Source organism: Watersipora subatra, chromosome 6 (assembly GCF_963576615.1).
Source record: "Watersipora subatra chromosome 6, tzWatSuba1.1, whole genome shotgun sequence".
Taxonomy (NCBI): Eukaryota; Metazoa; Bryozoa; class Gymnolaemata; order Cheilostomatida; family Watersiporidae; genus Watersipora; species Watersipora subatra.
The window spans coordinates 24,017,743-24,035,292 of NC_088713.1; the positions used below are offsets into that span (position 1 = coordinate 24,017,743).

General features: G+C 31.9%; 1 long non-coding RNA gene across 1 annotated transcript; it reads left to right on the forward strand.

Annotated features, from left to right (window-relative positions):
- Positions 1-16,135: 16,135 nt before the first annotated feature.
- LOC137398908 (uncharacterized) lies at positions 16,136-17,269 on the forward strand. Its single transcript, XR_010979052.1, has 4 exons — positions 16,136-16,170; positions 16,436-16,501; positions 16,795-16,854; positions 16,963-17,269. It is a non-coding gene; the product is annotated as an uncharacterized lncRNA (long non-coding RNA).
- The last annotated feature ends 281 nt before the right edge of the window (positions 17,270-17,550 follow it).

Below are 17,550 nucleotides of genomic sequence, written 5' to 3' on the forward strand. Positions count from 1 at the left end.
AAGATATCCTCAGCAACCATATCTGTGGAAGGTTAATTGCTCACAAACAAAGCAATTAATTAATCAAAAAACTATATTTAGTTGACCAATGAAGGGCTCAGCAAACTTGCCTTTCGATAGAAAGACCCAAATGTATGACAGGCAAAGGTCGAGAAGCGATAACACGTTGGCTCAAACAAATCTCAGATAGCACGAAAATTTTACCAATGCTGTGAGAGTTTTTTAAAAACTATTAAAAAAAACAAGCAACTATGACCAACAAAAAGTAAAATGAGTCGGTTTTCCAAACATTAAAACTGTAGGTAAGCTTTCCAACAGAAGTAGTCAATAGCCAGCTATAGAATAATTCTCATAAAACTGTTTACTTCAAATTAGGAATCACAATAACAATAGCACCATAATTAAATTATTGCCCTATTGCTATTGATATCTAAAATTAGTTTGTTACAATGCAATCTATAAAAAATAATTGCAAAGTTTTTTGAACAAAATTAAAAATAGCAAAAAAACAAACGCTTACCTGTAAACTTTTTTAATTAAAACAGCGCAAGTAATAACTTTGTCAAGAATAATTAAAACAACAGTTAACAAGTAATTGCTAGCAGTTTTGCCAGTGTAATTTTGAAAATCTTTGACCAGGGATCTACTATTTGGTATTTATTGGAGATCAACAGAAGTTTTGGTTTCATTTTGTGTTTTAATTATAAAAAATGTTTTTTTTATATTGGTTGAACTTCTTTAGATTTTTTATTGTTGTGAATTTTTATAAATAGGTAGCAGCCTCTCTTGCTTTATATAAAACAAGCAGATTGCCCGATTTTGCACGGGTAATAAAAATGACGGTTTCAAATGAAGGTGTTTTTTTTATTTCTGCGTACTGCGTTTATTTCTGTGTAATGTTTATATATTTGTGTTATTTATACTGTGCCTGTTTCAGTCCTACTACAGCTCTCTACTGATTGCAATATTCTTGCTTATCATATCAATCAAGCTTATGAGAGAGTCATGTAAGTTATGCATTGTTATGTTAAAACAAAGCATACTTATTGTAAATGAACATACAATAAAAGACAAAAAGACACTGATATTTATATATAGATTTTTAGTATGCATTGCTTACTTGCTGAGACGTTAGCTAAGCGCATTTGGCTTTATATCGTATAACAAACAAAGTTTCATGCATTCATTGAACCGTATTAGGCTCTTACATATATACACTACTGAAATCCAGCTAAAATTATATATGATGAATACTACAATAAAATTAAAAAATTTTTAATCTGTTGCTTTCCCATGAATCAAGTAGTAATAAACATTACAAAAAATCATTCATGTTGATGATTATTTGCGTTCAGTATTTCACACCCATTTAACACCCCAAAAAATATTTTTATTGTTTGTGAGTATGCAAAAACATTTTGCTTTTTTGTATACTTAATTTTTTGCCAATTTCATGTGCTCATGAACAATTTCATGTGCAATCTTATGTGCACACTTTCATAATTATGCTATTAAAAGTTATGCATGACTTCATTTCTACTTCAAACTCAGTTCAAAAGTTCTATAGTTTTCTATGAAATCTTTGTTGAGTAATAAATATACTTATTATGACACTTTTTAATTTACTTTTAGGAACTATTAATTCTACACATGTATGATGTACAAAGGATAACCCAGCGTTAGGCCATTAGCGATTGGCAAAAACAGACATCAAATTTAATTACGTTACTGAATTAGTTTTGTTGCCGTATATTGTTTTATACTGCTAGCAATGCCAGTCATCAACATATTTACATTGCGTCAGCATGAGTTAACTATTATAAACAAAAGTAAAAAGAACATGTGAGGTGAGAACAAGCACTTTTTCAAAAATCCAAAAGCCGAAAAGAATTAAATATATTCATTAAATGTTGACACTGCTGCTTACACATCGATAACCGCAATTGATTAAACTTGAAACTTGTATAATTTCATTGTTTTCAAGCCACACATGAAAAGCAAGCATAGGGACATAGGAGTTAAATTACAATCAAACTTTAGATAAAAAGATTGGTATTGTTAACATACTCAATATAAACTTGATGAAATATATATTTTTTCTAAAACAACTATAAGTATTTTCAATGAGGAGTGATAAATGTATGGCAGAATTTTCCATCTAGCTATTTCATTCTCTAAAGATATACTACCTTCTCAATCTTTGTAATTGACTCTGATCTTTTAGTAGTAATGAAAGTTTTTTAGGGGAGCTGATGAAAGAATACTACATAGTAAAAAAGTTCAATGATGGACAATTAGTCTGAGAAAGAAAAAACAGAAGATTTGATTGAATTCTAACAATATACAGATCTCAGATTACAAATTTGCAGAGACACTTGAAATTGGTTTAATAATGTTTGTTTTAAATGTTTTGAACCAAAATTATCAGACATTCAAGTTAACTTTTAAAATATATTTTAAATCAGAATTTTGATCATAATTATTCATAGATATAAGAAAAATGTAAACGAGTTAGAGAAAGCATTGGAGGCTACATGTTTTATTTTAATATTTTATTCAGTCTAAAAATATCAAGGAAGGATGATGTAGTAAAGTTCTTGCAAAGACATACAATGGATCAAGATTTGAAGTCAATAAAGTACATGTACAGAGATCTTATGCTTAAGACTATGTGAAATTAACCTGAGATTTTATGCAGCAATTACTTATTTAAGGAATGTACGTAATGAATTCAAACAAATCCTTTGAATAATAAAGCACTTTTTTTTTAATTGCGTATAAACTACAACCATACTAAAAATAAAAGCTAGTAAGTAAAGAAGGATGCATATGTGAGAATACTTGACAAAGTACAAGAGCTCTCAAAGATTATTAAAGGCCTGAACTATTGAAGGAAGCAAACGAGACACACTTTTAAATGTCTGCTGAGCGTGTATAACTGCTGACCAAATACATTATATTGTAAAAAAAACTTTGCAAATGCTATACTACAAAATACATTTATAATGCAGAAGAGCAAATATAGCCTTTAGCTAAACATAAGTTCAAAAATAGTGTAAACGCTCAATTTGCTTCCGAAGCTACATTTTAGATAAAAACTCACAAATATTGTGACTTTTCACTCACAAATATTGTGAGTTTTCATTTCTTGTAATTTCAGTTTAGTAGAAACTCGCAAATATTGTGAGTTTTTACAAGATAGAAATTAGCTCCCCAATAAGATATAATGTCCCCAATTGTTAGCTAAAAAGTTTCCATGAGAATAAAACTCAGCAAATATTTGCCTACTAACAAATGGAAACAGGTCAAATGTGTGTGAGAATTTAGCAAACTTTATGGGGACTTACATATTTTTTCACACACCCACACTCACAGATGTTCTCGTACAAATGCAGGCAATTGGGGACAGTGCTCAGATTTTGTCGAGAGTTGGATTAAACTATATATTTTTTAGTTTTTTATAAGAAAAAAGGGTTTAAAAGATTGGGGACGTCCCCAATTTCTGAACGTCCCCAATTTGTCTGTTAAATTATGGTGTGAGTCCCCAATTGCATGCATTTACAAGTTCACACGCTAAATGACGTTTTATTTGGGATTCTATAAATTCTTATAACTCTATGAAACACAATGCTTTTTACTGTTGTCTTGAACTTCTATTGTAGGTTTTTATAAAGTTGATTTTCTAAATCACGGCCAAAGCCAATTCTTTTCATGCGGATTATTGTATTATCTTTGTAGAAAGTGTTTCTACATTCTCTCTTTGTTCGGTCAGACAAAGAGAGCACGATATCTCATTGTTACATTTGCTTCAGTACCGAGAGGTACCAGTAAGGTCGTATTCAAACATTTGATGAATAGCTTCTGATGGAACGGTAATATTTTATTACAACGGTAAAACAAACACATGCACACACGCACACACATACATACACACGCACACATGCATGCACGCACGCACGCACGCACACACACACTAAGTCACATGGGGTTACTGTGTAACACACACACTCGCACTCAAACCCAACACCTAAACCCAAAGCTACTTCACACACCTACACCGCACACCACACATTGCACACCACACACCACACACCACATACCAAAAATTGAACACCACACACCACACACTATGCACTACCCATCAAACAGCACACACCACACACAACACACCAAACACAGCGGACCACCCACCACACACTACACACAGCACATCTCACACTACACACCACACACCACGCACCACACACTACACATCACACACTGCACACCACACACAGTTCTATGCAAGAAATGTTATAATTAATTCAACATATTCAAGATTTTTATTTGGTTTTTTCCGCTAGTATCAACTGTATCTTTACTGAATTATCTTATAATACAATCAGAGCAAAACAGACTCAATTTAGTTTTTACTAGCTAACTACTTCACATTTCCATTTTAACATTTTTATCGTCAATTTATTTATTTTAATTCATTGAACCTGCACAAAACAATTTCCTCATAATATGACATTAAAAAGTCACAGTTGTTTGACAAAGTTTAAAAACTTTTATGGTTGTTGTTTTTTTTCTCAGTTTATTTCAACATCTATTTCAACTTTATTTTCAACATAAACGACAATTCTCATGATATGAAGTTTCAAAGTTAGAATGGTGAATGTTGGTATATGGTGAATACAAATAAATTTTCTGCATTAAGCCTTATTATCACCTGGGCAAAGTTGGGTATTTAACTAGTTTATAAGGAAGTTGAAAGATTTAAAAAACATCTATTAGAGAGTTTGTTCTGATTGGCTACTTCCTGATTGGTATGCTGTGATGGGATGGGATTGGTATGAGCCCAAAATCAATAAGACAGTTAGGGTTGGACAATATCCTGTTTAAAAGGTTTCGAACCGGATCAAACTAGAAAAGTTGGTAATATTTTCAGGATGCACCAAAATAGATATAAGAAAGATATCGCTGCCATCCATTATATAGTGTAGACAACTTCTCTAGTACTTACTGTCTTCTCATGTATATAATACTGATACTTTATGATAGAGTTAGTTATATGTTAATTTAGACTTCATGCCCTCATTTTACCCTACTTCATGTGTAGCTTCACATCTGTTTACACTATATCTCTGAGTGTTAATCACACAATACTTCCGTGACTGTCTGTACAAACCTACAAACTATTGTAAACTTATCTGTGTTCACATCAGCAAATAGTTCACAGCACAGAGTTCCGATTATACAATGTGTCACTGGAGCGATGAAATACTAGTCTTGCAAAAACTGCCATGAAACCATGTTTGATAACTGCAATCTTTTTCAATGGTGAGGTCAAAAATTAAATATGTCTCCTCTGCTATGTATCATTCCTTGTTGACTGTTCATCTCTTGACATGCGTGTAATTTATACGTAAATTACTCATACTGATGATGGTGCAAGATGTCTCACACATTTAACAAATACAACAAATTCACCTTTATTTGTTACAGTATAATCTTTCTTATAATAAGATCTGGGTCTGTCTGTTTGTCCAAAGCAATACTAAGAGTATTATGAAACATATTGCACCACAGGTGACTTTCCTATAATGAGAGCAGAGTCTGTCTGTCTGTCTGAAGCAACCCTAAGAGTATTATGAAACATATTGCACCACAGGAGACATTCCTATAATGAGAGCTGTGTCTGTATGTCTGTCTGAAGCAACCCTAAGAGTATTATGAAACATATTGCACCACAGGAGACTTTCCTATAATGAGAGCTCTGTCTGTCTGTCTGTATGTCTGTCTGAAGCAACCCTAAGAGTATTATGAAACATATTACACCACAAGAGACTTTCCTATAATAAGAGCTGTGTCTGTCTGTCTGTCCGAAGCAACCCTAAGAGTATTATGAAACATATTACACCACAAGAGACTTTCCTATAATAAGAGCTGTGTCTGTATGTCTGTCTGAAGCAACCCTAAGAGTATTATGAAACATATTACACCACAGGAGACTTTCCTATAATTAGAGCTCTGTCTGTCTGTCTGTCTGTCTGTCTGAAGCAACTCTAAGAGTATTATGAAACATATTACACCACAAGAGACATTCCTATAATGAGAGCTGTGTCTGTCTGTCTGTCTGTCTGTCTGAAGCACCTCTAAGAGTATTATGAAACATATTATACCACAGGAGACTTTCCTATACCCTACAGGATGAAAATATTCGTTGGTCATAAAAATTCGCTATTTTGCGAACAGTCAATCCCGCGAATTATTAAATTCAGTGAATAATTAGTTCTATTTTTAATCACAAGAGAGAATAACTACTGCATCAAATTGAAAACTAGTCGCTAGCCTAGTTTGTAATGTAAATACTAAACGTAATTGAGTTCCAAAACATTTTTAAAATCATTGCCTGAGCTTTGAGCTAACACCATTGGCAATGCATCACATTTATTTACAAAATTATTCGAGGTTGTCACAAGATATGCAGAATGGCGTCATCGCGAAAATAGCCGTGAGGCAGAAGTACTAAACGTAGCCGAGTTCTAGAACTTCTTTACCATCATCGCCAGACTTCGAGCTTTATTGCCATTGCGTCAAACTTTACTACAAAATTATTCAAAGTTTTTACAAGTTATTCGGCATGGCTTCAGCATAGCAAAAAAACTCTCCTAGTCTTTCTATATTAGAATCAACTCCACCAATATCTAATACCGGAGTCAAGGACGGTCATGATTCTGATCTGGACATTATGGTATGTATTAGATTTGCTGTGCAGATACGTTTTTCCATAATCAACTGCATTAGTTAATTCTTTTGTTTAAAAACTGATCGCTTTCATTAAATACTTCAGCTATTGTTTTTGTACTTCCTCAACACTCATTAATATTTTCTTTTTTGTGTTTACTGCAGATTGAGAATGAAACAACCTACTCCGATTACGAAAACTAGAGACAAGTAGTAATATTCATCAAGGCAGGAATATTGGCAGAGAGGCAACCAGTCAACCTAGACCCCTTCATCGACAACAACTCCTTGATATCGCTGTAGCAAACATGATTAGATTATATATTTTATTTCATGCATAGATATATTACAATTTATTACAAACTTGAGTGTACAAATAAAATATTTCAAATACAATTTTACAAATGATGAATGGAGTAAATATAAACAGTTTAGTCCATATGGCGGTTGTCTAGCAATAAAATTAAACTGGTACTCTGGATATGTGAATACTAACGTGTAATGGTGCTTTCTGACTATTTATATTACTAATAGCAGATCTGTCGCTGTCACTGTATTGGGTAGGTGTTGAAGGCGATTCTCTCGCTACTACATGGCTGGTAAGGAAGTTATCATCAGAACTCTCCTCGTGGCTTACTATTGCAAAGTTCTGCCGGGTGGCCAAAGATTTGTGCTCGTAAAGGCGTTTTTGTTCATTTTTTTAAAAACAGATATATTCTTCTCGTAAGTAGCTGCGGTCACTTCAACCTCAATTTCCAGACCTCCCTGAATGATTGGTGATTTTCTAAGAATGACATCCACCACCCTTTCAATCATTGTTCTTCGGTGTATGGTGAAAAATCTCTCTCTCACACTAAAACAAATAATTAAGCAGTAGGGATGGAAAAACATACGGTAGTATTGCGTTTTACCGAAGAACCAAAGTAAAATTCAACTAATTTAGTAAGTGTAAAAACCCATTACATACTGCAAATTGTTGGCTGATCAAAGGCCTCCAAAGCGATGAATATTTGTGAAAACCTCTGGAGGCAGCAAAAATTGTTTACCGTAGAATAGCAAGATCGCTTAGCAGTTGTAAGCTAAATATAAACCGGAACACGCGGTGTGCGCATGCGTAGTAATAACTAATACTAGCCGCAATAGAGTTAACTTTTCCTAGAAAGCGGCAGTTTTCAGCCGCGAATAAATTCATCCGCGAATATGCATGAAAAGACAATTTTCGCAAAATATAACTCGACGAATAAATTCATCCTGTAGGGTAATAAGAGCTGTGTCTGTCTGTCAGATCGTAGCAACCCTAAGAGTATTATGAAACATAAATGTTCACTTTGCTGACAAATTAGCTTCAAAGTGCATTTTTAAATTCTAAATTATGAAGAAGGGCTTTAGTTTTTATTTTCTAGTAATTGTCTTAACTTATAAAATTATTTTAATCGCAGGCAAAGTTTTATTATAAATATATAAGTTTGTTTTAAAAACAAGCATAAAATGTAATTTTAGATTTTAATAAAGTACCAGGCTGTTTGAGCTTTTTATTACTAATATATTTAATTTATTTGAAGTTTTAACGTACAGAAAAAGCATTTTCACTTTAACAAACTGCTCAAGGGTTGACTCTTTAGTATTATTTCTACGATGTGCACATCCATGCAAATCAAGTAAAAACTTGCGACAGAGGCCAACTCCTATTACTAGCAAACTCTTACCATCAGACCTGTTGGTACTACAACGTTCGTATTAAAACGGGTATTATTTCCGTTGTCAACGAAACTCACTTGGAGAAAATCTGTTATGCTATGACACAACGTGAGATACAAAACCTCAAGCATACTTATAACCAGAAGTTTCCTAGTACCTTATTAGCTAGCATACCAGTAGTATATAGAGAGCAGATCTACACATAAAAGTGACGGATCCAGCGGGGGGATAGAAAAAGGGGGTTGTGAATTAAATTGGCTAGGGGTGTAGATTGAATCGTGTGGAGTTGAATGAGATGTTGGGGTTTGGGGGGAAATTGTGGTGTAGAGTAGGGGGTTGAATTCGAGGGGTTACGGATCCGCTCCTGGCGTAATCGGCGGATTATCTGTGGATGAGTCATCGGATTAGCGGGGGATGAGTCATCCGATTGAACGCGGATTATCGCGGGATTAGTCGGGGGAATCGTCGCGGATTAGTCGGGCGAATCGTCGCCGATTATCGGTGGAATAGTGGGGGTGAATATCTGGGACATCGAGGGCTGGATGGTTTTCCGGAGTGGATCTCGCGGATTATCGAGGAGAGCGAGAGATTACCTAGCGGATGAGTGAGGGGGTTAATATCTGGGACACCGAGGGTTTGATTTTCCGGAGATTGTTATATATTTGAAACATTGAATATATATGAGAAAGTGTTTATGTACAAAGTTATTTTTTGGAGATTTGATGATTTTGTAATGTTGAAGCTCTTGAATGGTTAAGAATTTTAAGGAATTTATTTTCGGTTTTTTTTGTATTTTTTTGTATGTAAGATTGAAATTTGTTGGAGAAATTAATATGTTGAATGAAAGATCAGTTTTATTACAAAATTATTCACTTTAAAAGATATATTTATATGTATTATTCATTATTTCCATCATCATTTTGTTTCAATAAAAATAAAATAGTTTATGTTTAACTTGAAATATATGAAAATATTCAAGTAGATAGGACACAATAAAGATAATATAGTATAAATGAAACATTGAATATATACATAAGAAAATGTTCATGTACAATCTTTATCAGTACTTTATAATAATTGTACATATACTTATTCTCTGTACTTTATTAACACACCTGATGATCTCTTACAGCACTTTATAATAATTGTACAAATACTTATTCTCAGTACTTTATTAACACTCCTAATGATCTCTTACAGCACTTTATAATAATTATACATATACTTATTCTCTGTACTTTATTAACACACCTGATGATCTCTTACAGCACTTTATAATAATTGTACATATACTTATTCTCAGTACTTTATTAACACACCTGATGATCTCTTACAGCACTTTATAATAATTGTACACATACTTATTCTCTGTACTTTATTAACACTCTTGATGATCTCTTACTACACTTTATAATAATTGTACACATACTTATTCTCTGTATTTTATTAACACTCTTGATGGACTTTTACTACACTTTATAATAATTGTACACATACTTATTCTCTGTACTTTTTTACCACACCTGATGATCTCTTACAGCACTTTATAATAATTGTACATATACTTATTATCTGTACTTTTTTACCACACCTGATGATCTCTTACAGCACTTTATAATAATTGTACATATACTTATTCTCAGTACTTTATTAACACTCTTGATGATCTCTTACAGCACTTTATAGTAATTGTACATATACTTATTCTCTGTACTTTATTAACACTCCTGATGATCTCTTACAGCACTTTATAATAATTGTACATATACTTATTCTGAGTACTTTATTAATACTCTTGATGTTCTCTTACAGCACTTTATAATAATTGTACATATACTTATTCTCAGTACTTTATTAACACTCCTGATGATCTCTTACAGCACTCTATAATAATTGTACATATACTTATTCTCAGTACTTTATTAACACTCCTGATCATCTCTTACTACACTTTATAATAATTGTACATCTACTTATTCTCAGTACTTTATTAACACCCCTAATGATCTCTTACAGCACTTTATAATAATTGTACATATACTTAATATCTGTACTTTATTAACACTCTTGATGAACTCTTACAGCACTTTATAATAATTGTACATATACTTATTATCTGTACTTTGTTAACACACCTGATGATCTTTTACAGCACTTTATAATAATTGTACATATACTTATTCTCTGTACTTTATTAACACTCTTGATGATCTCTTACAGCACTTTATAATAATTGTACATTAACTTATTCTCAGTACTTTATTAACACTCTTGATGTTCTCTTACAGCACTTTATAATAATTGTACATATACTTATTCTCAGTACTTTATTAACACTCCTGATGATCTCTTACAGCACTCTATAATAATTGTACATATACTTATTCTCTGTACTTTATTAACACACCTGATGATCTCTTACAGCACTTTAAAATAATTGTACATATACTTATTCTCAGTACTTTATTAACACTCCTGATGATCTCATACAGCAATTTAGAATAATTGTACACATACTTATTCTCTGTACTTTATTAACACTCTTGATGATCTCATACAGCAATTTAGAATAATTGTACACATACTTATTTTCTGTACTTTATTAACACTCTTGATGATCTCTTACTACACTTTATAATAATTGTACATATACTTATTATCTGTACTTTGTTAACACACCTGATGATCTCTTACAGCACTTTATAATAATTGTACATATACTTATTCTCTGTACTTTATTAACACCCCTAATGATCTCTTACAGCACTTTATAATAATTGTACATATACTTAATATCTGTACTTTATTAACACTCTTGATGAACTCTTACAGCACTTTATAATAATTGTACATATACTTATTATCTGTACTTTGTTAACACACCTGATGATCTCTTACAGCACTTTATAATAATTGTACATATACTTATTCTCTGTACTTTATTAACACTCTTGATGATCTCTTACAGCACTTTATAATAATTGTACATATACTTATTCTCAGTACTTTATTAACACTCTTGATGTTCTCTTACAGCACTTTATAATAATTGTACATATACTTATTCTCAGTACTTTATTAACACTCCTGATGATCTCTTACAGCACTCTATAATAATTGTACATATACTTATTCTCTGTACTTTATTAACACACCTGATGTTCTCTTACAGGACTTTATAATAATTGTACATATACTTATTCTCAGTACTTTATTAACACTCCTGATGATCTCATACAGCAATTTAGAATAATTGTACACATACTTATTCTCTGTACTTTATTAGCACTCTTGATGATCTCTTACTACACTTTATAATAATTGTACATATACTTAATATCTGTACTTTATTAACACTCTTGATGAACTCTTACAGCACTTTATAATAATTGTACATATACTTATTATCTGTACTTTGTTAACACACCTGATGATCTCTTACAACACTTTATAATAATTGTACATATACTTATTCTCTGTACTTTATTAACACTCTTGATGATCTCTTACAGCACTTTATAATAATTGTACATATACTTAATATCTGTACTTTATTAACACTCTTGATGAACTCTCACAGAACTTTATAATAATTGTACATATACTTATTATCTGTACTTTAATAACACTCCTGATGATCTCTTACTACACTTTATAATAATTGTACATATACTTATTCTCTGTACTTTATTAACAATCCTGATGATCTCTGACAGCACTTTATAATAATTGTACATATACTTATTCTCTGTACTTTATTAACACTCTTGATGATCTCTTACAGCACTTTATAATAATTGTACATATACTTATTCTCTGTACTTTATTAATACTCCTGATGTTCTCTTACAACACTTTATAATAATTGTACACATACTTATTCTCAGTACTTTATTAACACTCCTGATGATCTTTTACAGCACTTTAGAATAATTGTACACATACTTATTCTCTGTACTTTATTAACACTCTTGATGATCTCTTACTACACTTTATAATAATTGTACACATACTTATTCTCTGTATTTTATTAACACTCTTGATGGTCTTTTACTACACTTTATAATAATTGTACACATACTTATTATCTGTACTTTTTTACCACACCTGATGATCTCTTACAGCACTTTATAATAATTGTACATATACTTATTCTCAGTACTTTATTAACACTCTTGATGATCTCTTACAGCACTTTATAATAATTGTACATATACTTATTCTCTGTATTTTATTAACACTCTTGATGGTCTTTTACTACACTTTATAATAATTGTACACATACTTATTATCTGTACTTTTTTACCACACCTGATGATCTCTTACAGCACTTTATAATAATTGTACATATACTTATTCTCAGTACTTTATTAACACTCTTGATGATCTCTTACAGCACTTTATAATAATTGTACATATACTTATTCTCTGTACTTTATTAACACTCTTGATGAACTCTTACAGAACTTTATAATAATTGTACATATACTTATTATCTGTACTTTAATAACACTCCTGATGATCTCTTACTACACTTTATAATAATTGTACATATACTTATTCTCTGTACTTTATTAACAATCCTGATGATCTCTGACAGCACTTTATAATAATTGTACATATACTTATTCTCTGTACTTTATTAACACCCTTGATGATCTCTTACAGCACTTTATAATAATTGTACATATACTTATTCTCTGTACTTTATTAATACTCCTGATGTTCTCTTACAGCACTTTATAATAATTGTACACATACTTATTCTCAGTACTTTATTAACACTCCTGATGATCTTTTACAGCACTTTAGAATAATTGATAAAAGCTACTGAAGATACAATAAACAAAGCTAGGATTGTGCTAGTCCATGTTGATATACAAGTGAGCAGTGATTATAAATGTATATATAATATTAAAATGTGAGTAAGATAAAAACTACTAAAGATACAATAAGCAAAACTAGGATTGTGCTAGGCCATGTTGATATACAAGTGAGCAATGATTGTAAATGTATATATAATAATAAAATGTGAGTAAGATAAAAGCTAGGGTTGTGCTAGTCCATGTTAATGTACAAGTGAGCAATGATTACAAATGTATATATAATAATAAAATGTGAGTAAGATAAAAGCTACTGAAGATACAATAAACAAAGCTAGGACTGTGCTAGTCCATGTTAATATACAAGTGAGCAGTGATTATAATTAAATATAATAATAAAATGTATTATTATATATACTCACATTACTCACTCTCATTTTATTATTATATATATATTTATAATCACTGCTCACTTGTATATTAACATGGACTAGTACAGTCCTAGCTTTGTTTATTGTATCTTCAGTAGCTTTTATCTTACTCTCATTTTATTATTATATATACATTTATAATCATTGCCCACTTGTACATCAACATAGACTAGTACAATTCTGCTTTGATTATTGTATCTTCAGTAGCTTTTATCTTACTCACGATTTATTATATATATATTTATAATCACTGCTCCCTTGTATATCAACATGGACTAGCACAATCCTAGCTTTGTTTATTGTATCTTCAGTAGCTTTTATCTTACTGACATTTTATTATTATATATACATTTATAATCACTGCTCACTTGTATATTAACTCTTTCGCTACCACGTTAATTGTTGACCAAACGATTATTCTGCCCAAGTTAATTCAAACGGATTTTCTAAAAAATCCGATATACCGTTAGTATTTAAGCAATATCTCAAAAAATGAAAACATATATCGTTTTACTTTTAAATGTATCTTATTCAGAACAAAATTCTCCACAAGATAGGTGTAAAATTGTTTAGCAACTCTTACTCTCACAAAATTCCTGACGCTTTTCTTTGCGTTGAACAAACTCGGTGTGTTTCTTATTGTCATGACGATAACGGTCTGGTTTTACCGTTTTTGAAAAAATAATTAGAAATGGAATTGTTGAACCAAAAATTTAGTTGTACGTCATTGGCAACAAGGTTGTTTCATTGGAAACAATTATTTCAACAACATGTGGAGATTACTGTCTTCTCTTTGCAATATTTTGGAGCAGAGGATGTTCAATAGAAGATTTTCTAACAGTTATGCTAAAAATTTCTGAAACAGATACACGAGATCATGTAGTTCGAAAAACTATACTAGATAGATATGATTGGAATGAAAAAAAAAATTAGTAAAAGTCGTAATAACGAAGAAAATGAAGGTGTTGACAATGTACATATTCAAGGAACTTCCCAAATTGTTAAATTACTAGAAGATCTGACATAAATTTTTTTTCTATATTTTACAATTGAATATACATATATACTTTATATCGAAATAAAGTTGGTAACAAATACAACCGAATATTATTTACTTTTTGATATAAGTTTTATATATTGATATACTCACACTGAGTTGGAGCTATCCTCAAAATAATCCACATATTAATCCATGTATGCCCCTTTACTAGTTCATCATCTTCATCTATTTACTGGTCGAGAAACTGTTATGGAATGGTTAAGCCAAACCAAACAGGAGAATTCCATAGGTAAACCTAGGAAAACAATCAAGTCGAATGCCAAGGCGCTTGTCCACACAACAGCCCCTGAAAACAGCGACACTCAACGAACTTAATCGCGAGTAGCCGGCTAACAGAATTCTAGCTGAAGCATACAAGCCTTATGGTATCAACACTCGATCGACCCAAATTCTCAAATATAAGTAGGTATCAAGAGATGGTTAATGAGGCAGAATATTCCATCAGATTATGCAACGCTTATATAGTGAATTGAAGAATGATGGGTGTGTCCAAAGGAATTAATGAAGCAAAAATAGTAAACAGATTTTCGCGAAATTGAATTTCGCGAAAGTGAATTTCGCGAAATTGAATTTCGCGAAATTACACATTATATATATTATATAGTCAACTTTCGCGAAAGTGAATTTCGCGAAAGTGAATTTCGCGAAATTGGATTTCGCGAAATTACACATATATATTATATAGTCAACTTTCGCGAAATTGAATTTCGCGAAAGTGAATTTCGCGAAATTGGATTTCGCGAAATTGGATTTCGCGAAATTACACATATATATTATATAGTCAACTTTTGCGAAATTGAATTTCGCGAAAGTGAATTTCGCGAAATTGGATTTCGCGAAATTGGATTTCGCGAAATTACACATATATATTATATAGTCACCTTTCGCGAAATTGAATTTCGCGAAAGTGAATTTCGCGAAAACTGTTTAGCTGATTTTACAATTTCGTGAACATAAATTACACAAATTTAATGAACCATAACATTGCTTCTACTTACTATATAAGCAACGAGAAAGAATAAGTTTTTCATCTCATTTTATTTATAATAGTTTACAATGTGTGCTCGAGACAAAAACGTGGATAGACTCCTAACTCCGACAAATTGCATCGACACGTGTGTGGAGATATGGGGCTACTGCCCTTGGGGTAGAGAGGTAGATCCTGAAAAACAGAAGGCTTTTCGATTCAAGATCAAGCTTCAAAAGAAAGTAAGTACTACATTATAATATTTTACTAAATTATATTTTTGATTAAAGGAAACTTGAGAATATAAACTACATATTAAATATATTTCGAATTATAGGGTTTGCTTAAATGAAACAATTAAATTATACAAAGTAATTTTGGAAATTATTGTAGAAATCATTGGTCATGCAGCAGCAAAGAGAGGACTTCTTTCGTAACTTCGATGTTACATTGACTTTAAAAGTAAGTATTACATTATATTTATTTCGTCTAATATCGTTGTATAATGATAAAACATGTAACTAAAGATCAAATACATTCAACAAAATTCACTCCAATTGGTATGTAGGAATGTTAAAATGAGTATCAATCTGTGAAAACAGTAATTAATATTTTGTATAACTCCACTTTAAAACAAAAGGAGTTGGAATTGAAATTCAAAGTAAGACCTGACTGTGTTTTAATTTGTCTGCATGTTCTACTCTGACTATAATCAATGCAATTGTAGGATCCTGGGCATCACCGAACTAAATATAGTCCTTTTCGGAGAAGGCTTTATGAATTTGAATCTTCAGTAAGTAGTACATTATATTTATTTCTTTATTTTAACTGAATATCCTCCTCTGTCTGTGTGTCCTAGTCTGACTATGTGATGTAACATATTTGTTTTTCTTATTGTCTGTATGTCCTACTCTAGCTGATTGCATATCCTATTCTGTTTGCATTACATCTTGCATATCATTCTATGATTCGATGACTAATGCAATTGAAATTTACAATTTAAGTTGGAGTCCATTGTGAATGTAGAGTCTACTATCTCAGCAAGGTTATAGTAATCCATCCTGACTGTAATCATTGCAATTGCAGGCTCCCGTATCTCAACAGGAAGATTCCATTCAGAAAAAGGATGGATCTTCTTCTTCTTCAGTAAGTATTACATTATATTTGATTTTTAGTTTGAATGAATGATCTAATCTGATTGTATGTCTTACTTTTACTATATCTCACTAAAAATAATGTATGTTTTGATTGTAGACAGTTCATTCTCATTCGACAATGAAAGAAGAAGAAGAAAATTGGGATTGAATGAAATTCAAGAAAGATGTATTCCAAAACTTTCCTTTTTAAAACGAATGACAGAATGATTTTGAATTTTTTGTAACATTTATAGTTTATATTTTATAATAAAAACTTATCTCTCATTCAACCAAATATATAACAATCTCCGGAAAATCAACCCCTCGGTGTCCCAGATATTAACCCCCTCACTCATCCGCTAGGTAATCTCTCGCTCTCCTCGATAATCCGCGAGATCCACTCCGGAAAACCATCCAGCCCTCGATGTCCCAGATATTCACCCCCACTATTCCACCGATAATCGGCGACGATTCGCCCGACTAATCCGCGACGATTCCCCCGACTAATCCCGCGATAATCCGCGTTCAATCGGATGACTCATCCCCCGCTAATCCGATGACTCATCCACAGATAATCCGCCGATTACGCCAGGAGCGGATCCGTAACCCCTCGAATTCAACCCCCTACTCTACACCACAATTTCCCCCCAAACCCCAACATCTCATTCAACTCCACACGATTCAATCTACACCCCTAGCCAATTTA